The sequence below is a fragment of the Neofelis nebulosa genome, chromosome 5, assembly GCF_028018385.1.
Source record: "Neofelis nebulosa isolate mNeoNeb1 chromosome 5, mNeoNeb1.pri, whole genome shotgun sequence".
Lineage (NCBI taxonomy): Eukaryota > Metazoa > Chordata > Mammalia > Carnivora > Felidae > Neofelis > Neofelis nebulosa.
In genome coordinates, this window is record NC_080786.1 from 101,374,826 (window position 1) to 101,399,366 (window position 24,541).

At 38.1% G+C, this 24,541-nt stretch overlaps 1 long non-coding RNA gene across 1 annotated transcript in view; it reads right to left on the bottom strand.

The window, feature by feature from the left end:
• Positions 1-587: 587 nt before the first annotated feature.
• The window catches only part of LOC131512579 (uncharacterized), a 189,812-nt gene continuing 165,858 nt past the window's right edge, over positions 588-24,541 (bottom strand). Inside the window, exons 2-3 of the long non-coding RNA XR_009262188.1 lie at positions 19,088-19,155; positions 588-1,248 (exon numbers count right to left, since the gene is read on the bottom strand). This is a non-coding gene — a long non-coding RNA (uncharacterized LOC131512579). The remainder of the gene's footprint in view (positions 1,249-19,087; positions 19,156-24,541) is intronic.

Consider the following 24,541-nt stretch of genomic DNA (forward strand, 5'->3'; position numbering starts at 1 on the left):
ACCCTCCATGACGAGACCCTCGACCACGTTCTTCACTGGATCCCTGACCACTGCTTCTGAACTTCCCCTCCAAGCTACACATACATGCACACATGTGAGCATACAAACCTCCCTAACTGTGGCTGTAGGTTTACTACATAATTCTGTCTGGATTTGTCTGATGTTATCCCTATCGGATATAACTTACACTAAGCCAAAGTAACCCAGCCCGTGCATGGTCCTGCCACTAAACTTGCAAAATTAAGAGATACGAGGCAGCCCCTGTCTTGACATTTTTAGAGGAAAGACAGTTAATTTACATTGAAAAAGCATTTGCTGTTGAGTGATATATGATTGGAGAGTATAAAAAGGGTGGCTAATGTATAGCCTATTGATAATTAGAGGTAGCTTGAATTTGGGTTATAATTCAAGCATTTATGAGACATGTGATCTTCTTAGTCAAGGAAACTTCTCTCAGCTTCAGTTTCCTTGTCTAAAAAGTGGGCCCAGCTAGAATACTAGGCAATCAGGAAATCGGGTTTATTTCTCACCCACTGGATGGGTAAAGAAGAGAATTACCTGGGTGAGGGATAGGGAGAATGGGGGGACTTGGCTGGTGGTAAAAAGTGGAAAGTACTGGATGAGTCGCCTCAAGTATTTGGAGGACTTGGAGTCTGGCTGTGCACCCATGAGCATTTTGAAAAGTTCAAAGAGCAAAGGCAGACCAGAAAATGGGAGTCAGAGGCAAGGGTCAGAGACAAGTCAGGCCTTAATGGAGGGAACAATAGGGTCAGGATCACACGAAGTGGTGATGGCTAGGAACAAAGTGGAGGGGACTGTGACTTGTCCCAGATCAGCCCAGACAATAAAAATGCATTAACTCCCAGGGTGATTGTGAGCATAGGCTATTAAAAGTCATGTAATTTGAAGCATTTAAAAAACCGTAAAGCTCTAACAGAGATTACTATTTTTATCTTATGGTATCATAAAGATGAAACAACTGCCAAAAAGCTTGTCAAGATTAACTCCATCAGGGAGCAACCTAACAGCTGTCCTCCCTTCTACCCAGGGGAACGTGCACTTGGCATTCACAGAAAACTTGCCTTTGCTTCTCCTCATGCGTCCGACGCTCTCTCAGACTTGGGGCATTCACCTTCTGCTTTGATCCCTCGGTGCTTCTGGTGAATCGTCCAATTCCCAACCATAAAGGCTAATGCAATAGCAGGACTTCAGGCATTTTGCATCAAGAAATCTCTCTACTCTTGCTACCTAAAGTTAAAAAATGTATTTCTGAAGGGCAAAGTTATTTTTTCCCCTACTTTATTATTTGTTGAGTCCTCTGTCCTAGTGAGCCGATGTGCTTACATTCCATTACCATAAATTCAATTGTTGGAGAATTTGTTCTCAATCTTTTTTTCCCCCCTCTGGATATACAGCTACATTTAGGATAGGTTGTCATTAGAAAGTTGCTTGCTTTCCTTTTGTTGAAGAGTTCTCTGAACTTCTCACTGCCTGTTTGATTCTATTATTCCTTTTCAATAGCTTTTCATTTTCTCAAATAGTACTGGTCACTCTACTGTCCAGTGAATATTTTCCTACCAACAGATAGACATTTACCTGCCAGTCATAAAGGAACTGGTATACTGGAGATCTTTCCTTTGTGCATTAATTCACAAAATCAGTTTGTCATTGTTTTTCTTATTCAATGATCTATCCTCATTCGTCCTTGTTTCTTTCCCCTCATTCTTCAAAGCTGCACAGATTCCTGAGCAGGCAGATTATGCTGCCCCTTTCTGATAATATTAATCTGACATTCAGGGTGCTCCATTAATGTGCCTGTGGTCAGAAACACAAAGTGAAATGCTCATCTCAACCTCCTTTTTAAGAGAAGTTACTGCCCTGCACACTGTAATCACAGAACAGTGACGAGGCAGTCAGCCAAATGCATCTCCTCTGTCGAGAATGTTAAATTCTAGAATTTAATGTGGCTACAACCTACATGTTGAAGAGACCCCGGATTAGAAATGAGGCAACTTAAGTCATAATTTCTGTTCTGTATCGAAAAGTCTTTATTCATTGATCTTCTTACCACTCCTGTATTTCCTTGATCTTTTACCCTGTAAAATTAGAAGCTTGATTAATTGACCTTTAAGGTTCCTGACAACTTTAGAACTCCATTTTCACAATTTCTTTTCTTCCTGTACAAATACAGTCTCCCCACAGTGGGAAAAAAAAAACAAACAAACAACCCAGAGTGATTGGGGAAGTCAACAGAACAGACGTTTTAGCTGAGCTTGAAAGACAGAGTTCAACAGTTCCAGATAGATGAAGGAAGAAAAGCGTTCTAAGTAGCAAGTGCAAAGTCACAGAGGTAAATTAGCATGGAGTATGTGAACTTTGGGTAAATAACCAGTGTGGCACTCAAGGGGACCTCAAGCCTAGGATGGCGGCTCTAGCCTAGTGAGGTTTGTACGATCATATTACATGACTAACTTTGAATTAACATGGAATTTCTTAGTTGAAAAAAAAATGACATTAAATCACATTTACACAGAGGATAACAAGGGCCAGTGGGTTTTCCTGGCTCTCAGGAAGGAGCTTCGCAGTAGAGGCTTTAATTCTAGGGCCAGTAATTACCTTCAGGAGGCCAGACCAGTGAAGGGTTTCTGGAGCCTGCATGGAGTCAAGTATTAGGGGAGATGGCTCCTTAGTCTGACTGTCCATAGTGCAGCCAGAATGAAGAGCCCAAACTCAGTCCAGTTGCTGCACAAAGAGACAGAATCTAGATATGAAGCTCTGGAAAGGCAGATGGAAGGTTGGAAGTACAGCCCGAGGATAACAACAAAGATGATACCTTCTGCATGCCCAGAAATTTATGGTGATTAAATTGTCTAAGGCAGTTAAAGGGTTTAACATACTTTCTGACCTGTAACATTGAATAAATGGAAGGGTGTTTATTGTTGTTGCTTAAGGCACTGAAATTTAAACACTGAAGGCCTTAGTTGAGGTTTGGTTGGCTTCTAATGTAAAGGGGTGAGACTACACAACAACAATAAAAACAACAAAGAAATAAAACAAGCAAAGAACAAAAAATAGTAGAATGTTCCTCAAGCCCCAGGCATTTTCCTATTCTTCCCCTGCCCTCCTCTCCAAGTGATCTCCCAGGGAGCCCTCCCTAGTGCTTTTGCACTCATTCATTATGAGATCCAGATCCTACTCCACCCCCCTGCCCTACAGTGTTTCTGGTTACAATACACTGAGTTTTACATGGTGCTGCCATGACTTTGAACTAGAAGTTCCTCTCACCTCTCACTTAGAGGATCAAGAGGTAGTTTTGTGAACTATAGTTGGATAGCACCAGCATGAAAGTCAGGATACCTGGGTTGTTTTTTGGGGTTTGTTGGTGGTGGTGGTGGTGGTTTTTTGTTTTTTTTGAAGCTCTGTTATTAATAAGCTAGGTGTCCTGAGCAAGTAACTCAATCTGCCTATGCCAGAGTTTCTTATCTGAAAAACGAGATGAGTTAGATGACATGCAAGGACTTCTCCAAATACAGCAGTATGAAACAGTGGCAGCACCTAGGGAATCTGCCCTCATTACTAAAGTTGCCAAAACGTCTCATCCCATCATCTTGGGCCTCAAACTAGCATCAGCTGCATAATACCAGATAATGAGCTCTAGCTGGAAGGAAAATGACAAAGAGGGAAGTAATACCCACAATGCTCCAAAGTTATTATTTTAGCCAACAGGAAGCTGTTCCCAATAGCCATGAGTTTGGATAAAGGACATCCAAGGAGCTAATGGCCATTTTTGGATATTCAGTAATCGGTAACTGTAGGCTATTTAATTCTCCTTGTTACAAGTCAACTTGAGCACCACACTTTTACTGGATGCCTCCCTCCTGCATGTAGGTGTCCTAGACATGTCTTCTCTGTACTAGATACGCTAATGCTTACCAACTAGATGTGCTAATGCTTACCAAATATCCACTTTCTTTAAAACATATTCTATAACTTGGCCGATTCTAGAGTGAAAAAAATCTCCTTATTTCCACGCTAAATTTGGATTAACATGTAAACTAACATCAGGATCTATTAGTTTACACATTCCTGGTGAGAGAAATTTAACTTAGGTTAAGGTTAGCTTTTCATGACAATTGCATTCTATCATTATCCACAGATACTAAGTCTTTGCCAAGAACTCCTTATGCTGATGTGGTTTCAAGAAGAACTTTGCAATGGTGCTTTTCCCCGGTAGAGTCTTAATTGTCATTGTTCCATGAAGTTAATGTTGCCATGCTGCAGAGCAATAATCTGCAAAGCTATGAAAAATAAAAATCTAGGTATTTTTGCTACATTTCATGTAAGTTTTATTGACAGAAGTCTGTCTAGATGAAGTGGCATTCACGCTTAACATTTTAAGACAAAAGTATTAGCATAAGAGAGCAGTCTATTATGAAAAACAAAGCTCCAGTGAAGAAGGGGAAAGAGGACTTGCTTGAAAAAGATGGGTTAATGAGGTAGGTATGAATCATATTTTTTTTTTGTCAGTCTTAAAAAGAAGATTCTCCCCAATCATATCTAAAATTGAAGAATGTTCCATTGAGATAAGAAGATTCACAAACAAGAGTATATATATTTTATTTTATCCTTTTTCTCAAGGGAAAGAGCATAAAATGCAGCCTGAGAGATTCAAGCTAAACCTCGGGAGAAATATCATGATAGTTAACAATGATGAACACGGAAAGGGGTATGGAGGAGAGGGTTCCACTACACTTTTGTGGAGGTTTTCAAAGTAGGAGAAACCATCTGTCTGAGTGGAGTTGGACAAGTTCTCAACTTTGTTTCACATTTATAAAATAAGGGAATGTCTGAGGCTCTTCCTAACTTTGGAACCTGGTACTTCAGTCATACCAAGTGTATCTTTGGCTGCTGTTGGTGCTATTGGAATGGGGGAATTTCGGTGTTCTTGGCTACTTCAAAGGATCTCTGTCACCGTAGCCCCTTTCATGGCCTATCTACCATATCTCTCCTTGGGCTGTTCACCAAGTCAATAAAACTGGAAACAGTAACAGCAAATATGATCTTTTATATCCTTATCATTAGGCCATTCGTATTTTCCAGTTCTCCAATGAAGTTGATGCCATCCCACTAATCCCCTCACTGTATTTGTGTACCTTTTATTTTCTGGTGTCTCTGGCTAAATGCACTTTCTAAAGGCATTGTGGGTTAAGGGAGAGCTATCTTCTCTGGAAATCCTTAGGCTACTTGGGTGTGTAAAGAAGACCCTGAGATCCATCCACCCTTACTTGGAGCTCTGGTCCTGCCATTAGTAAATAGCACTTCAGTATTTGAAATGACGCCCAAGGAGCTCTGAATCAGAGCTTCAGTGATTTACCTGAATCAATGTCTAGGTAAAACTTATTAAGAGTATCAAAAGAGATGGCGCATAAGAAGGCATTTTGTGATAGCATAAAACCTGGTTATATAATTAACATTATTGTGAGGACCTACCTTTCTTTCTTCTTCTTGCTGTTTTGCTGGTTTCCATGGAGCTAAAGATATTGTGAATGATGAGGCAGAATGGAAACTTGACCAGTGTGGCCCATTCAGACTATTCAGGAAATGAGATTATCAGAAATTTCTTTCAATAATGTAAAAGCAGGAGTGTTGAAACAAAGGTTTTGATAAATTCATTTTATAAGGCCAGACTGGTTCTCCATGTCCAAACATAAGCATGAATTAGTTCTTTCCCCAACATTTTTTTACTGTAGTATATGTCTTCTTTCTGTCTCCTAGTAATATATAGACCATTAAAATTAAGGAACATGACAATAAAACTACTGATTTTTGACCATTACCAAAGCAACTTATCATTAAAGAGAACATATTGAAGCAGTAAATCAAATGAACATTGCATCATGGAGACTATAAGGTTATTAAGAAAGAGGTTTTTTTCCTAACTTTTCAATATTAGGATATTGTGCTGTGAGGTATTTCAATGTGGGGGTTAGCAAGGGAAATTGAACTTATCTAGGAAGGTCGCAATAATATTTTTTGAAAAGAAATGGATTAAACAATGAAACATTTTTAAAAATGTGATCTCCTGAAAATGCAATCTCTACTGTAGTCTTTTTCCACATTGACAATCTACTTTCTGTCCTTTCTGCATTCATAAGACCAGAGAAGTGGCAATAAATTGTGTCTCTCCCTGGTCGTGCCTGGATTCTGTGTAGAATATTTTAGACACACCTACTTTCTTCCTGATCACAGCAAAGGGTTTAAATCCATCAGCAATGTGATTCCCAGAACATATGGCTCATAGGGGAGAATAGCTTGCATTTAGCTCTGGCCAGCTGTCCAGAGCTCAACAATGTTGGTAACATATTTCAGGCCATATAAACTAGGAAATATATTTAGAAAGTGCAAGCTAAGAAATGTACACTAATCTCTACTATATTCGAAAACACAAATTGCCATTGCATTATTGCTTAGAGCAGAATTTAATTAAATTATTCCTGGTCACTAAAGATCTGACTGAACAGGAATAATATTCACCTTTTCAGACCTTGTGTAGATGGCATTCATCTGGCTAAAACCATAAAAATAAGCTTTCTGGTAACTGGCAAGTTCTTCAATTGCGTGTCAGATATGATTTCTGACACTGTAAAAGTTAAATGATCAAGGGAAGATCCATATGCATAAGATGGACCATCTGCATATTTGCCTCAGCTTTCAGACACTTAAGTGAAAATAAGGCTTATTTTAAGTTTCTGAGTTCATGAATAAAAAATAACTTCGTTAACAAGTCTCCTTAGAGATGTGGCTAATTCTTGGGCTGGGGCAGGGAAAAGAAAGATGAACCTAGAGTATCTTGTAGTGCCAGAAAGAAAGGGATTTAAAAATAAAAGAACAAAAGAAAAAGGAAAGGAAAAAAGATGGACATATGTCAAAAGCACACAGGAACCAACCCAACAGAGCTCCCAATGGCCAAAACTGCAACAATCTGAGCAAGAAAATAAAGAACTATAGCATTGGATTAACACTCAAAGAATTAAACAAATATCCATGTGCCCATACTAAGGGAAATAAATGACTGAATAAGAAATAAATACTGGAGAAGAGACAAATCTTCCATAGACAAGAATTCTAAGATATATATCTATATCTATATATAGATATCTTAGAACTATATATATATATATAGAACTATATATATATATATATATATATAGTTCTAAGATATCTATATATAGATATAGATATAGATATATATCTATATATAGTTCTTCCCCTCTTCAGGAGGCAGAGCTTAATTCTCCCCTGCTTGAGTGTTCATTGAACTTAGTGACTCACTTCCAAAGAATAGAATATGAAAGGAAAAATAATAACTTCAGAGTAGAGAGCCATGACAGATACCACCTCAACCAAGAGATCAATGGTACCATCATCAGTGATAAGTCATGTTAATAATATGTATCCAATATGGTATGATATAATGAAAAGTTCCCTCACCTCCTCAGCATGTCTCCCCCAAGTCCATAATTCCAGTCTAATCATAAGGAAACATCAAACCAAACCAGAATCAAGGGGCTTTCTACAAAATATGTGACCACTATTCTTCAAAATTCTCAATAAATAAGAAACAAGGAAAGACTGAGGAACTGTCACAGATTAGAGGACAGTAAGGTGGCATTTTGGCTACATGTAATACAGTTGAAACAGAAAAAGAACATAAGTGGAAAAAACAGGTGAAATACAAATCAAGTCTGTAGTTTAATTAACAGTATTGTAATAAGATTAATTTTTTAGCTTTGACAAATGTACTCGAGTTATATAAGATGCTAACATTAGGGGAAGCTGGATGAAGGTAACATATCAAGTTTAGATTTTTAAAAATAACATATTTAAACTCAGTTTTTAACTTCACACATTTAAAAGAGAGTTAAACCCGCATTTAATGGTGTTAAAATAAATCCAACTTCACTTTCTAAGGAGAGCATTGGTTCTTTCCACAGTGTTTTTTTGCTGACAGCCTCTGAGAGAGATGGGATGTCCATCTATCCATGCATTTGTCCTTGTTAAAACCTTTAATTTTTATAAAAGGGTATTCATTTTCCCACTACTTTATTAAAAGAAACATGTCTATGTATTAACTAATATCATCAGATTATTCCATTCTCAAGGCTTTCCAGGAGAGATAATAACAAATTCATTATTGCTTATTTAAAATTTTGAATGAGGGGGGAGGGGTCAAGATGGTGGAAAAGCATGAAAGTTTTTTTTTTTGCGTCTCTCATTGCTGAAATACAACCAGATCAACACTAAACCATCTTGCACATCTAGAAAACTGATTTGAGGATTAACACAACAATCTTCACAACCTGAACCACAGAACTTGGCAGGTATGCAGCATGGAGAGGTGAACGGGGGGAGAGAGAAGACATGGAAGGCAGGGAGCTGTTTTTGCTTGTGGAAAGAGGACAGAGACATGGGGGGAGAGTACAGGAAAAGCACCTCCCCCAAAAGCAGCTAGAGAGAAGGTGAAAAAGTGGAATCAGTTGCAGGGACTGAACAAAAAAGGGAGAAAGGATAAAGGAGAGTGTTTAAATTCCATTAAGACTCTATAAATAGGGGGAACACAGAGTCTGAGGCTCCGTAGCTTGGTACCTGGCAGTGCTTTGGTGGGAAGGGCGAATCCCCAGGAGCAGAGAGCGAGGTCCAAGGGGTCCTCGGGCCACATGGGGAGAGGTGGTTCTCCTGCTGGGAGGACATTTGGTAGAGGCTGTGCAGCCACCACACAGGCAAAGGTCCCAATGGACTCTGGAGAACAACCATATTCGCTGGTGTTGGAACAAGGTTGTTAAGGGGGAAGCCTGGTGCCAGATGTGTGTTGTGATTTTCCATAAACCCTGAAACACTGCTGCCACAAGATCACATGAACATTTCCTGGGGTGGGCTAGCACCCAGCCACAGTCTCTGGGAATTGGCATCAGTGTGGTCTTGTAAACGTTCCTGGGGGTGGGCGGGCACCCGGCCATTGCTCAGTGAGACTCTCCCCTAGAGGACCTGAGCAGATCAAAACCACAGTCCTTCAGAAGTGAGGGGGTGAGAAACGCAGCCCCATTTGAGATAAAACTCAGGAGGGAGGTGCCACCTGGCACCTGATGGCTTGGTCACAGACAAGAAGCAGGGGTGGAAAGAAGCCAGAGACAAAGGAGGGATGCCTGATTGCTGGTTGTGGAAAGCACAGAGTTCCCATACTTGAGACTGGGTAGCTGGGTGACACCATTTTCACCCCTCCCATGCATGCACATACATGCCTAGACATGCCACAGCAATCCACCCTAGTAAGCTAAGCAGTGCCTCTAAGTGGAGAACGGAGCTGTTACACTAAACCCCACCCAACTGGGCCAATTGCACTCTTGATAAACACAAGTCTCTCCACCTGCTTAGTTTACAGACTATAAAGTGCTTTGTAGCTTGATTTCTATGGGAAACCAGATGAAATTTCAATCATACTTCATTCTGTTCGCTGGTCCTTTTATTCATTTTTTTTCCTTTTTCTTTTCTTATTCTTGAATACAGAAAGAGAAAAAAATATTTTTATTTTCCATTTTTATTACAAAGATTTTCAATTTTTTTCTGTGTATTTTTTACTTTTTTGTAGATATTTTAAATTCTATTTTACTTTCATCATTTAATTTTATTCTATTTTATTGTATCCATTTTTTCAAAATTTCAAATGTTTTCCTTTCCCCCACTTTTTTTCTTTTGTCTATTTTTTCTTTTCTTATCTTTCCCTTTTTTATCTAATCTATCAAACTTCTTTCAACAACCAGATGAAAAAACACCTAGGCTGTAGCATCCTTAATTTGATTTCTTTATGTTATTTTTAACTTTTTAATTTTAAGGTTTTTTTTTACTTTATTATTCTGTTTCTTCCTTCAAAATGACAAAACTAAGGAATTCACCAAAAAAGAGCAGGAAGAAATGACAACCAGAGAATTAATCAACACAGATACAAGCAAGATGTCTGAACCAGAATTTAGAATCACGATAATAAGAATACTAGCTGAGGTTGAAAAAATATTAGAATCCCTTTCTGCAAAGATAAAAGAAGTAAAAGCTAGTCAGGATGAAATAAAAAATGTTGTAACTGAGATGCAATCTCCAATAGATGCCATGACAGCAAGGATGGATGAGGCAGAGCAGCAAATCAGTGATATAGAGGACAAACCTATGAGGAATAATAAAGCAGAAAAAAAAGAGGGACACTAAGGCAAAAGAGCATGAAATAAAAATAAGAGAACTTAGTGATTCATTAAAAAGGAATAACATCAGAATAACAGGGGTCCCAGAAGATGAAGAGAGAGAAATAGGGGTAGAAGGGTTATGTGAGCAAATCATAGCAGAAAACTTTCCTAACCTGGGGAAAGACACAGACATCAAAATCCAGGAAGCACAGAGGACCCCCATTAGATTCAACAAAAACTGACCATCAACAAGGCATGTCATAGTCAAATTCACAAAATACTCAGGCAAGGAGAGAATCATGAAAGCAGCAAGGAGGAAAAAGTCCCTAACCTACAAGTGAAGACAGATCAGGTTTGCAGCAGACCTATCCACAGAAACTTGGCAGGCCAGAAAGGAGTGACAGGATATATTCAATGTGCTGAATCAGAAAAATATGCAGCCAAGAGTTCTTCATTCAGCAAGGCTGTCATTCAAAATAGAAGGAGAGATAAAAAGTTTCCCAGACAAACAAAAATTAAAGGAGTTTGTGACCACTAAACCATCCCTGTAAGAAATTTTAAGGGGGACTCTCTGAGGGGAGAAAAGATGAATATATATACATACATATATCAAAAGCAACAAAGATTAGAAAGGACCAGAGAACACCACCAGAAACTCCAACTCTACAAGCATCATAATGGCAATAAATTCATATCTTTCAGTACTCACTCTAAACATCAGTGGACTCAATGTTCCAATCAAAAGACATAGGGTAACAGAATGGATAAGAAAACAAGATCCATCTATATGCTGTTTACAAGAGACCCACTTTAGGCCTAAAGACACCTTTAGATTGAGAATAAGGGGATGGAAAACCATCTATCATGCAAATGGTCAACAAAAGAAAGCCAGAGTAGCCATACTTATATCAGACAATCTAGACTTTAAAATAAAGACTGTATCAAGAGATGCAGAAGGGCATTACATCATAATTGAGGGGTCTATCCACCAAGAAGACCTAACAATTGTAAACATTTATGCGCCAAATGTGGCAGAACCCAAATATGTAAATAAATTAATCATAAACATAAAGAAACTCATTGATAGTAATACCATAATAGTAGGAGACTTCAATACCCCACTCACAGCAATGGACAGATCATCTAATCAAAACATCAACAAAGAAACGATGGCTTTGAATGACACACTGGATCAGATGGACTTAAAAGATATATTCAGAACATTTCATCCTAAAGCAGTGGAATATACATTCTTCTCTAGTGCACATGGAACATTCTCCAGAATAGAACATATACTGGGACACAAATCAGCTCTAAGTAAGTATAAAAAGATCGAGATCATACCGTGCATATTTCCAGACCACAATGCTATGAAACTCAAAATCAACCACAAGAAAAAATTTGGAAAGGTAACAAATACTTGGAGACTGAAGAACATCCTACTAAAGAATGAATGGGCTAACCAAGAAGTCAAAGAGGAAATTAAAAAGTATATTGAAGCCAATGAAAATGATAACACCACAGCCCCAAACCTCTGGGATGCAGCAAAGGCAGTCATAAGAGGAAAGTATATAGCAATCCAGGCCTTCCTAATGAAGTAAGAAAGATCTCAGATACAGCCTAACCTTACGCCTTAAGGAGCTGGAAAAAGAATAGCAAATAAAACCCCAAACCAGCCAAAGACAGGAAATAATAAAGATTAGAGCAGAAATTAATGCTATCGAAACTGAAAAAACAGTTGAACGTATCAATGAAACCAGAAGCTGGTTCTTTGAAAGAATTAACAAAATTGATAAACCACTAGCCAGTTTGATCAAAAAGAAAAAGGAAAGGATCCAAATAAACTCAAGAATGAAAGAGGAGAGATCACAATCAACACAGCAGAAATAAAAACAAGAATAAGAGAATATTATGAGCAATTATGCCATATTTATGCCAATAAAATGCCAATATTATGCCAGTAAAATGGGCAATCTGGAAGAAATGGACAAATTGCTAGAAACATATACACTACCAAAACTGAAACAGGAAGAAATAGAAAATTTGAACAGACCCATAAGCAGTAAGGAAATCGAATTAGTAATCAAAAATTTCCCAAAAAACAAGAGTCTAGGGCAAGAAAGCTTTCTACCAAACATTCTACCGAACATTTAAGGGAGAGTTAACACCTATTCTCTTCAAGGTGTTCCAAAAAATAGAAATGGAAGGAAAACTTCCAAACTCTTTCTATGAAATCATTACCTTGATTCCAATACCAGACAGAGACCCCACTAAAAAGGAGAACTATAGACCAATTTCCCCTAAAGGCTAAAGACTCCACCAAAAAACAACAACAAACTATTAGAACACATAAATGAATTTAATAGGTTGCAGGATATAAAAATCAATATACAAAATTGTTGCAGTTCTTTTTTTTAAGAGAGAGAGAGAGAGAGAGGAGAGGGGCAGAAGGAAAGAAATAGATTGTGGAGCCTGATTTGGAGCTTCATCCCATGATCCTGGGATCATGACCTGAGCCAAGAGTCTGATGCTCAACAAACTGAGCCATCCAGGCACCCCCAAAATTGTTGCATTTCTATATATTAATAATGAACTACCAGAAACCAAAATCAAGAGAATAATACCATTCAAAACCTCATCAAAAAGAGTAAAATACCTAGGAATAAATTTAACCAAGGAGATGAAAACTGTAAGACACTTATGAAAGAAATTAAAGGATATGGACAAATAAATGGAAAGGAATTCTGTGCTTGTGGATTGAGAAAATTAATACTGTTAAAATGTCCATATCACCTAAAGTAATCTACAGGTCCAATGCAATCCCTATCAAAATCTCCATGGCTGGAACTGGCCATGGCTGGAACTGTTCCACGGCTGGAACTGGAACAAATAATTCTAAAATTCACATTGAACCACAAAAGACCCTACCTATGTCAACCAAAGAAATCTTGAGGAAGAATTAGAAAGCTGGAAGGATCATACCCCCTGTTTTCAAACTTAAAAAGTTATATGATATGGCACAAAAACAGCCACTCAGACCAATGGAACAGAACAGAGAACCCTGAAATGGACCTACAAACGAATGGCCAACTAATCTTTGACAAAGCAGGAAAGAATATCCAATGGAATAAAGACAATCTCTTCAGCAGGTGGTACTGGGAAAACTGGACAGTGACATGCAGAAAAATGAACCTGGACCACTTTCTTACACCATACACAAAAATAAACTCAAAATGGATAAGAGAACTAAAAGTAAGACAGGAAGCCATCTAAAACCTCAAGGAGAAAGCAAGCAAAAACCTCTTTGACCTCGGCTGCAGCAACTTCTTACTCAACACGTCTCCAGAGGCAAGGGAAACAAAAGCAAAAATAAACTATTGGGACCTCATCAAGATAAAAAGCTTCTGCACAGCAAAGGAAACAATCAGCAAAACTAAAAGGCAACTGACAGAATGGGAGAAGATAGTTACAAATGATGTATCAGATAAAGGGTTAACATCCAAAATCTGTAAAGAATTTACCAAACTCAACACACGGAAAACAAATAATCCAGTGAAGAAATGAGCAAAAGACATGAATAGATACTTCTCCAAAGAAGACATCCCGATGGCCAACTGACACATGAACTAATGCTCAACATCACTCATCATCAAGGAAATACAAATCAAAATGGCAACAGGATACCACTCACATCTGTAGAATGGCTAACATTAACAACTCAGGCAACAACAGATGTTGGTGAGGATGCAGAGAAAGTGGATCTCTTTTGCACTCCTGATGGGAATGCAAACTGGTGCAGCCATCTGGAAAACACTATGGAGGTTCCTCAAAAAATTAAGAATAGAACTACCCTTCGACCCAGCAATTGCACTACTAGGTATTTATCCAAGGGATATAGGTGTGCTGTTTCAAAGGGGCACACAGACCCCAATGTTTATAGCAGAGCTATCGACAATAGCCAAAGTATGGAAAGAGCCCAAATGTCCATCAATGGATGAATGGATAAAGAAGATGTGGTATATATATACAATGAAGTATTACCCAGCAATCAAAAAGAATGAAATATTGCCATTTGCGACTTGCCATTTGGAGGGTATTATGCTAAGTGAAATTAGTCAGAGAAAGACAAATTCAGATGACTTCACTCATTTGAAGACTTTAAGACACAAAACAGATGAACATAAGGGAAGGGAAGCAAAAATAATATAAAAACAGGGAGGGGGACAAACCATAAAAGACTCTTAAATATAGAGAATAAACAGGAGGGTTGCGGGAGGGGTTGTGGGAGGGGGGATGGTCTAAATGCATAAGGGGCATTAAGGAATCTACTCCTTAAATCATTGTTGTATCATATTGTAACTAACTTGGATATAAAGTAAACAATAAATAAATTAAAATGTTTCAAAAAATAAATTAAAAATAAAAGTTTGAATGAGACAATATTTATGTATAATTGCTCGGAGGATATTCAGTATATCCATTTCTCTAGGTGCTCAAAAATCTCAGTATGGAATGAACATGTCATCAGATATGCCCAATACATTTTGGGCATCATGCCGACCTCCTAGGCAATTGCCTTACATCAAATTATTCTTTGGTAAAATGTCATTAGTCTGAATTGAGACCTACACAGACCATTCCATCAAACTCATCACTGTGGTTTCTAGAATACTGTTTGAGTTATGATTTCTCACACTACATAGTATAATCCAGGTATGAGATATTTCTTAAGTATCAACAACAGGATTATGTGCTCCTCTCTTGAGAAATAGATGGCTCTTAAACTCAGACACCCTTTAGATTATGGAATTGGTTCTGTTTTCATTTTTGCATTAGATGCTAGAAAACTCAGTTAAATTCGTGACTGGCATCAAACAAGCATATTTAAAGTCAGAGCATGCATTCCAAGCACTAATCTTACTTTTGACTTTATTTTGCTTTTTTATTATTTTATTTTGTTTTATTATATTTTATTTTATTTTATTTTATTTTATTTATTTTATTTTATATATTATTTTTAGAGAGAGTATGTGTGAGTGGGGGAAAGGAGCAGAGAGAGAGAGAGAGAGAGAGAGAGAGAGAGAAAGAGAGAGAGAGAGAGAAGAGAGAATCTTAAGCAGGCTCCATGCTCAGCACAGAGCCCAACATGGGGCTTGATCTTACAACTCTGGGGTCATGACCCGAGCCAAAATCAAGAGTCAGATGCTCAACTGACTAAGGCACTCCTGACTTCATTTTAAGTTACTGTACCTTTATTTTAGCATTACTTGTATTATTTTTATATTGTTGATATGTGTTCACTGTTGAGAAATGTAGGGAATACAGATAGACAATATGTAAGAAAATTAAAGATTATCATGTCACTTGGATAATGATTGTTAACATATTGAAGTATAGCATATGAACATTTAGATTTATTTTGTCATGCTGTATTTTATTACCTTTATTAGGCTGCTTTGAGTTTAGTGGAGTGGTCTTTTTTTTTTTCTTTGCAGAAGGGGGAGGATATGACATAGGATATAAATTAATTAAAGCAAAATTAAAGGAACACTTTGAAGTCCTTGATCTTGTTTTGATTGGGTTTGAGCTAATCACTTTTAGGTGGACTAAATTCTGTGTCTGTGTCTTCATACATGCTTTGAGAATCTTTCCATTTAGAAACACTGAGGAAAATACCCGTAGTCATCAATTTATTTATTAAGCAACACTGACAATAAAAATATTTACCTGATGTATTATAATAAAGTCAACAAGCAATCATTGTTCCTTAATAAACATTCTGGTACAAGAGCATTACATGTTTTTAATTAGAACTTGGAACCAATTCACCTCTTTCCTGTTAATTAAAGAATGGCAACATTCATTGGCTGACTCTTGAAATAAAAGCTTAACTTTGAGGTCTCCATAGAGTTCTGCTAGTCTAACAGGAACCTTGCTACATGAGATATTGGAAGTAAAAATAATTTTCATAGAAGGCATTGTGGCAGCATCAATGCCGTAATCATGATAATGGTAATAAAAATGATACCTTTATCTTTTAAAAATAGTCAAAAGATACCCTAATAAGAAGAGGAAACAAAGGAAGAAAAAAAGGAAATAGACTGCATAAATAATTTTATTAGAGAAATCATGACCTTAATGTTTCTTAGCCTATGTTGTTGAAGGAGGGTGGGGAGGAGAGGAAGAGGTGAACATTTTTTTTTTTTTTTAACGTTTATTTATTTTTGGGACAGAGAGAGACAGAGCATGAATGGGGGAGGGCCACAGAGAGAGGGAGACACAGAATCTGAAACAGGCTCCAGGCTCTGAGCTGTCAGCACAGAGCCCTACGCGGGGCTCGAACTCACGGACCGTGAGATCATGACCTGAGCCGAAGTCGGACGCTTAACCGACCAAGCCACCCAGGCGCCCCAGAGGTGAACATTTTTAAATAAAGAGGAAAATGGAGACAAGCTGGACAATTTTCATGAAGAGTTAATGAGGAAGAAAAGGATCTCATTCAAAAAGAATGTTAAAGGCATTCTAAGTCCACAGAAAATACTCATTGGTTTATGGTTATGAAGAGGACACCTTTAAAACACATCTACCTTAATCTCTCTCTCTCTCTCTCTCTCTCTCTCTCTCTCTCTCGCCCTTTCTATCTCCCTCCTTCTCACCCTGCCTTTCTCCCTCTTTCTCCCCCATCTTCCCTCTCTCTCCCCATCCCCTCCCTTTAATAGATAGAGAAATTGAGATTCAAAACAATAATACGGTCTACCCTAATTACACAGCTGTGTGGCTAAGATAAGGGTAAAAATCTACACTTATTGATTACTAGCTCAATTTTCCTTTTACTTTACTGGGCAGGGACAAGATATATATTTTATATATATTTATATATATATTTATTTTTATATATTATATACATTTATTTATATTTATTATTTATTATTTATATATAAATATATAAATAATAATATATAATATAAATTTATATATATAAAATATATATATATGGCAATGTCATGACATAGTCAACTCAAACATAAACCATGGTTAATAAAAGCTCTACTGCTGAAATTAGGTAGCTCAAGGGCCAACCTTATTGATGTGTGTCTACAGTGGGGCTCTGCAGTTAAAGATTTAAGTAATTATGTCTATTTCTGTCTTGTTAACTTGTACATACAAAGGCTGAATACATATCATCTATAATAATCTACTAGATTATGGTTGAATTTCTACCCTGGCTTGAGGTTTTGGTCAGCCCTTTGATGTTAGAGAAACTATGACTCCTGATCCCTTTGCCTCCTTGGACCTCTTTCCTATTCCTCACACCAGCCCTCAACCCTAGATCACCCCTGCCCTAGAAAACAGCTAGAGAAAGTCACACACTGAGTAAACTTCATCTTCTAGCCTCTTAGCCCTTAATAGATTCAGACAGTGGCTCCTAATTAATGCTCAAAAATTCTTTTTACCCTTCATTAACACTATGGAAAATTCCACATTGTAGTTTTGCCCAGTTTTTCTTTTGTCCTATGTCTAGTTCCATCTTCCGAGCAGAGAACCCCATTTATTATGTCACTGTGAAGCTTGAAGCCATTTTTTTTCTTTTTCTCTTCCAGAAAATATCTGTGTACATATTTTGGGCACATTCCTATGTACTTTTACACACTCATCCTCTTTCCTAAATTAACTCCTACATCTGCTTCCTCCTGGTCCTATTCCCTCTCTCCATTTCCAAACCTCCCACTAGCCCACCTCTGCAGATTCTTCTCTGCCAGTAATTCCTTATATCTGGTTTGCTCAAAATTTTTCTTTGTTGGCTTCTTATCCTCAAAAATTTTCAGGTTTCCACCCTCTTGAGGAACGCATCCTTGAGCTTTCTGCTCACTTCGGTGGCTCTGGCCCTTGGCAAGTGCATTAACTCTCAATGGTTGAGGTACTGCTGTTGTTCAAATCCTTTGCAGACCTTTTTCTCCAACCTATACCTTTCTCATAAACCACAGCTAATGTTTATTGAATTCTATTCAAGGTCATTCCAATTTACTTTGGTCAGTTTAAGAAAAGTTGATTTCACATTTGTTACCACCTTTCTTTTTTCTTTTTCTGACTTGTTACAGCTTGATTTCATTTTTTTTTGGCTCACCGACCTCCTTTTTATTCAAAACTACAGTACTTCTATAATACTTTCCTCATATACATGTGGCTCAAACTGGCATCTCCAATATAGTAGACACCATTCTTATATTTTTCTTCAGCACCACATACCAAGTATATAACCCTCCGTGCCTATGGAATTAATGGACTTGTTTCCTACTCAGATTCTTCTCCAGCAGCTGGTGGTCAGGTAACTGCCTGGCTAGGCCCTTATTTCCTTTCATCTCAATGATCACAATGGCCTTCACACAAGATTCGCAGCTAGTGGGTTCAGAACAAAGATTAAGTGTTATCTTTGTAAGTTATATCTTACACAGCTGATGCCAAAACATTTTTGATAAAATTCAACACCCACTACTGCTTAAAACCTTTAGTTTCCTGGGACCAGGTGGATAATTCTCTAACTTGATGAAGGACTTTCATTGTAAACAGTCAATATTACTTTTAATCGTGAAATTCTAAAGTATTTCTATTAAAATACAGAATAAGCAGAGAATGTTGGCCATTACCAATATTATTACCTAATGCTATGATGGAATTTAAGAGATACATATTTTGGAAAAAAGGAGCCAAATATATCTTAATCTGAAGAAGATATGATTGTTGCCTACTTAGGCAACTTAAGGGAATCAGATAAAAAAAAAAGTATTAGAACTAATAAGAGAGCTCACCAAGGTTACAAGTTATAAAATAAATACCCAAAAGAACATTGCACTTACCCTGGTAGGAGGATGCATGTATTCAGAGGGGTGATGGGTTGAATTTGCTGACATTCTAAGCATTAATCCTGCAGAAAGAGTCAAGATAGCTTTCAATTAATAGAAAGGTGAGGGTGGGGGCAGCAGCCAAACTATATGCAATCAAAACCTCATACTTCAGCCTATAGTAGATGCACAATAAATATGCTTTGAATAAATGCCGTGTACTTTCACGATAATCAAGATCATTTAGAGTGACAGATTTACAGTATTATGAAACAGTTGCTTATTATCAACGGGTTCAAAAGCCAAGTCCCAATTAGAGAACATTTATTCCACATGAACTACAAAAAGCCAAAGGATATTCTGAATCAGGCTTATGTTAGTTTGACTTCAAGAGAAATTAATTTTTTTAATTATTACTCATGTTACTTCAAAAAGCATTTAAGGCAGCAGAAATCTGTATTTTCATTCTAATCCAGGTGTTACCAAACCCCATTGTAAGAACATACAGGGGCCCTTGTATAATGTATGTTGTATATAACATTTTTTTTTGTATTACTAAGTGTGTTACAATCATTAATAAGTTTTCAGACACATTTGTACTGTTATTTTAGCAAAGATCTTTTTAATGTTAACACAGTCTCTACAAGGGGACCTTCTAGACATGTTAAATTAGGATTCAGGAGAACCTTTACAATGTTTAGATCTCATCTGCCAATCTATTTCCTCCTTCTGCCTCTCTGTTGCATAGGGCTCAAGAAAGCATATATAACTTGCTCTCATATGGCATAAGGGCTTCTTCTGTTGCACAAGCCTAATATTTTAAAAACAAGTCAAATGGAAATGAAAGAAGACCACCATATTTATCACACTGTTAAGTTCACCCAAGAATTTTGTTATATGACCACATTAAAAACATAAACAATTTTCAGCATACATTTCAGTCTTTTCCACAGATAATCATAAGCATAACTGCCATCCAAGAAGTCCTCGACTTTGATGGGCCAAAGGAAGGTGCTGTGACGAGCTATAGTGAGGGAGTTTGGGGAATGGAAAATAGAGAATAATCCAACTGGCTAAAGGGGCTAGCTAGGACTTCTCAGTGTTGTGTCAATAATTATGCATAAGGGGTCTATGAATGCGCAATAGAGATAAATGAGATGAAAAGATTTTAAAAGTCAGGTAAAAATGTGAGCACCAGTTCAAAGCAGCACTAACTAATGTGATGTTGCCATAGCATTAAGAAAGGACAAATAGACTCTTCTGCCGAAGAACTGGGTTAAAATCCCAAACCTGCCACTTGCTGGCTCTGTCAGTTGAGTGAATTATTTACCCCAAAAACCTCATTTTCCTCATTTATACACTGACAGTAATCTCTACCTCCTGAGCTGTTTTGAGGGTTAAATGAGAGAGATTGTATGGAAAGGCTTAATAAATTTTACTAATCAACACTATGAAAATAATATAAATTGTTAAGAAAGAAAAAAAGTCCAAAATGGAGCCATTTGGCCCCCAAAACAGCAAGCCAAAACTTAGTTACAGTGTCAACCTATTCCGAGAATGTGACATTTTAACAGTAAATCTGAAATTTCCTTATCAGCATGAGTGATGTTATCAGTATAATTAAAAACCCTGCCTACTCCCTTCCCCAAAAAGATGACGTCCTGGCCTGAAATAATCCTTCCTTTTCTTTTGTTAATAACCTCTTGCCCCATCCTCCTTCCTATAAAAACCTTCCATTTTGTACAATTCTTCAGAGCTCCCCTCTGCTTGCTAGCTGGGATGCTGCCCAATTCATGAATTGCTTAATAAACCCAATTTGATGTTTAAATTTACTCAGTTGAAATTTCATTCTATAAATGAAATTCACACTATAAAATGCCCGTGTTTGTTTTTCTTTCTTTCTTTTTTTCTCTTTCTTTCTTTCTTTCTTTCTTTCTTTCTTTCTTTCTTTCTTTCTTTTAGTTTATTTATTTATTTTGAGAGAGAGACTGCGCACAAGCATGAGTGGGGGAGAGGCAGAGGGGGAGAGAATCTCAAGCAGGCTCTGTGCCACCAGCGCAGAGCCCAACGCGGGTCTCAAACTCACGAACCATGAGATCCTGATCTGAGCTGCAACCAAGCATTGGTACTTAACTGACTGAGCCACCCACGCACCCCGAGCTGTAAGTTTTATGAAGGTGAAAACCATATCTGTGTTTTTAGCTCGGGTCTACCCCAGTGCCCAGGACTCTATAGGTATTTGTGGACTTAAAAAAAATGAATAACTGAATGAACTGCAACCAATAACTGTAAATAGGAGCTCAAGAAGAGGTGAGTTTTCAGAAAGAAAGCTTAGAAGGAAATTGGGTTGTGCAGTTGGCCTTGTTGTCTTGTGTTTTTTTACAAGGATAATAAAAATTCAAAGAATGCAGAGACAAGACATTAACATCTGTATAGCAGAAAGAAAATGCACTGCCATTCAGCTGATGAATGTTTAGAAAGAAGGGTAAACAAGATCCTGTGGATCAGAGCCTGGTGTACTTCCACTCAGAGAAACTCCACTTCATCTGTGTTTCTCAGTAATTCATTGCCCTCAGGGATAGTCATGTAAATCAATGCACACTTACCAGGAAGGTACAAAAGTGGACTGATAAACTACACACCCAGTGAAGATCTAATCACACATCTTTAAAGATTTATGAGATTCCTCCATAGGTGAGGGTTTGTCCACAAGAATCAGCAGGACAAAACAAATGTGGCTACTGGCATTTTTTCAGGTCATAAATGCGCCTCCCTTCCCCCCTTTGTCTCTTAGGAGTCACTCAGAGCCCCTGCCGTGTAGACCACTTTGAAATGCACTCTGTAGGAAAGTGAAAGGAAATAGAAAGAAAAAGTGAGGTTTCAAGATACTTAGTATCTAATGAAGATAAAAGTGAATGAGAAATGAAAATTCCTTCCAAAAACTGAAGACAACGTGGTATAGACGTTAAGAGCACAAACTTCAGAATCAGATTTATCAGGGCTGGATTCCTGGCTCCACCGCTTGCTGACCAAGTGACCATATGAAAGTAATTCAAAATGTCTATGCGTCGGCTCCATGGGGGTGACGACATCTCATGGGATGACCTGTGTGTTCCAGGCAACAATACGTGTCATGCACTTGGTGCAAGCATTGAGTACTGACGGGTACTATGTTTACGTTGAGGGAAATGATCTCAGTCTCCGAAATGTAAGCACTCGTCCCCCTCACCCTGCCCCCCCCCCCCCCCCCCCCCGCTTCAAAATCAATTAATGATAATTTTGCCTTTCTTTGATTTCTCAAATGCCTGATCATTGACAGTTGAATTGTCGCTAATTAAGAAAATGGATGAACCGGAGAAAAAAGAGATGGGGGGGGTGGGGGGCATTGCTGGATTAGGAAGAGCTCTGCTTTTCATTTCCTGATTAAGCCTTGACTGAAAGGAACTGAATGGCTACGGGTCCACGAATGTTCACTGTGGGTCTGGAGTCCAACAACCAGGGTTTGAGCGTCACCTCTGCCACTCACTAGCTTTGCTACCCTGCCAAGCTCTTTACCTGTGGACCTCGGTGTCCGCCTCTGCAAAAGGAGAATGGCATTAGTACCTAAGACACAGAGTTGTTGGTGTTTAAATGAAATCTGTGTGTGAAAAGGTTAACCTAACGCCTAGCCATCTAAGCAGTCAAGAGAATTCAGAAGCTAATAATAGCAGTTAAGTAGGTCGCCTTGCAATTTGAATCTGCAAGTCTAATACTACTACAGAATTCCTTATAAGGAGTTAATACAGTGAATTCAAACTGAAATGATGTATTATTATTGGCACTACATGTTTTATATCTAGGGTAAAAATTGATACTAATTTCGGCGAAGGTTTTTACAAACCCAGGAAAGACAAGACGCTCCTACTTGATGTCTGATTCCCCCAAACTTCTCCATTATATTGCTCAAACCTTCCTGGCTCTTGGTGAATTTTTTTCCTCCTGATCTTTTATGATGAGACATTTGTCAAATATTTTATACTTTAGTAAATGCCATCATATTAAATATGTTTCACCTCCAAATAACTTCAAATTCCAACTGAAACTAAATATGAAACTCTTGGGAAGTCTGGAATGTCTAGTGAAGTTACATCAAGCACCAAGGACACGTTGGCAGCACAAGCCTTAAGCTGCAACTCAAAGGAAGCTCACTGAGCATCTTCTAATACCAGGCACTGTGCTAGGCTCTTTACATATTTAATTGAATCTCGTAACAACCCTGAAAGGCGAATGCTCTTATGCTTACACTTGAAAAGCAGACCTTGAGACATGAGACAGTTTGCTTAAGATCAAAGAATTAAGAAATGGCAGAGTCAGGGCTAGACTCTTAAGTCTGTCTGACTTCAAAGCCTTTCCTCTTTCTTAAGCCTTACTGCCTCTCCCCAGGAAACTGGGCACCCACTCAAGCCTGTCAGTGGGGGCCATAGCAACCTGCTAGTGACAGCAGGGCCCAGGCACCATTGCAGGCAGCACCATGGAATCTAAGGCATACCAGAGGGTGGTGCTGAGGCAGCTGAGAAGCTTCCTGTCCCAGACAGGATTGGCTATGGCACCAGCAGGTCTGCAGGGGAGGCCCACAGAAAGTTCCAGGAAGCTGGAAAGACAAGGCAGAAGGGCAGGTGGAGACTGACACAGAGAGCTTTACAATGAACCTATTTGGTCCAGAGACTTTCAAGTTGTTATTGCTCACAGTGGTGTTTTGTTTTCCTGTTAACAGTGGCACTCTTTTTTCGGATGAACTCTTATGTGCTACCCCTTTATAAATGACTATATACATAAAAGCTCAGATGCTCTGATGTGGGATCAAGGTACAAAGAACCTTTAGATTCTTTAGATTCTTTGCTGGGTTCTGGTAGGTGATTCAAGAGACACCTCTGTGGATTCATAAGACTCAGGAGTAGTTTGAAAATTACTACAGTACTTACTAAGTAAAAAAAAAAGAGGTAACTGAAAATTGAAGAACCATTTCGCATAATGACATTTTTCTGGAGTGTTTCTGAAAGTGTGCACAAGGATCAAATAATAAATGATGTGTACAAATGCAGATTCCCGCTCCCTAGTCCAAACCTGCTATTTGGGGGAATTCTTGGCCAAAGACTCTGGTTCTTGCCATACCCCAAGTAATTCAGTTTCTCTTTATAAAGCTGTGGCTTGAAAGCTTTAGAACTCAAACAGTTACATCCCTCAGAAAGTTTTTTTATGTTGTGTTTTGTTTTTTGGTTTTTTTTTTTTTTTTTTTCAATAAAGCCCACAACTTAGTAACAACCTGTCCTTGCTGAGGCCACCAGCTTCCTGCACTTGATCCAGATGATTGACAATGATGTCATCCAATGACAACTTTTCCCTGCTTATGTGAGGGACAGGCTTACTCCAAGATCCAATAAAAATGTGTAAAAGTACAAGCATGCAAAAACTGTCATAATAGAAAGGAAA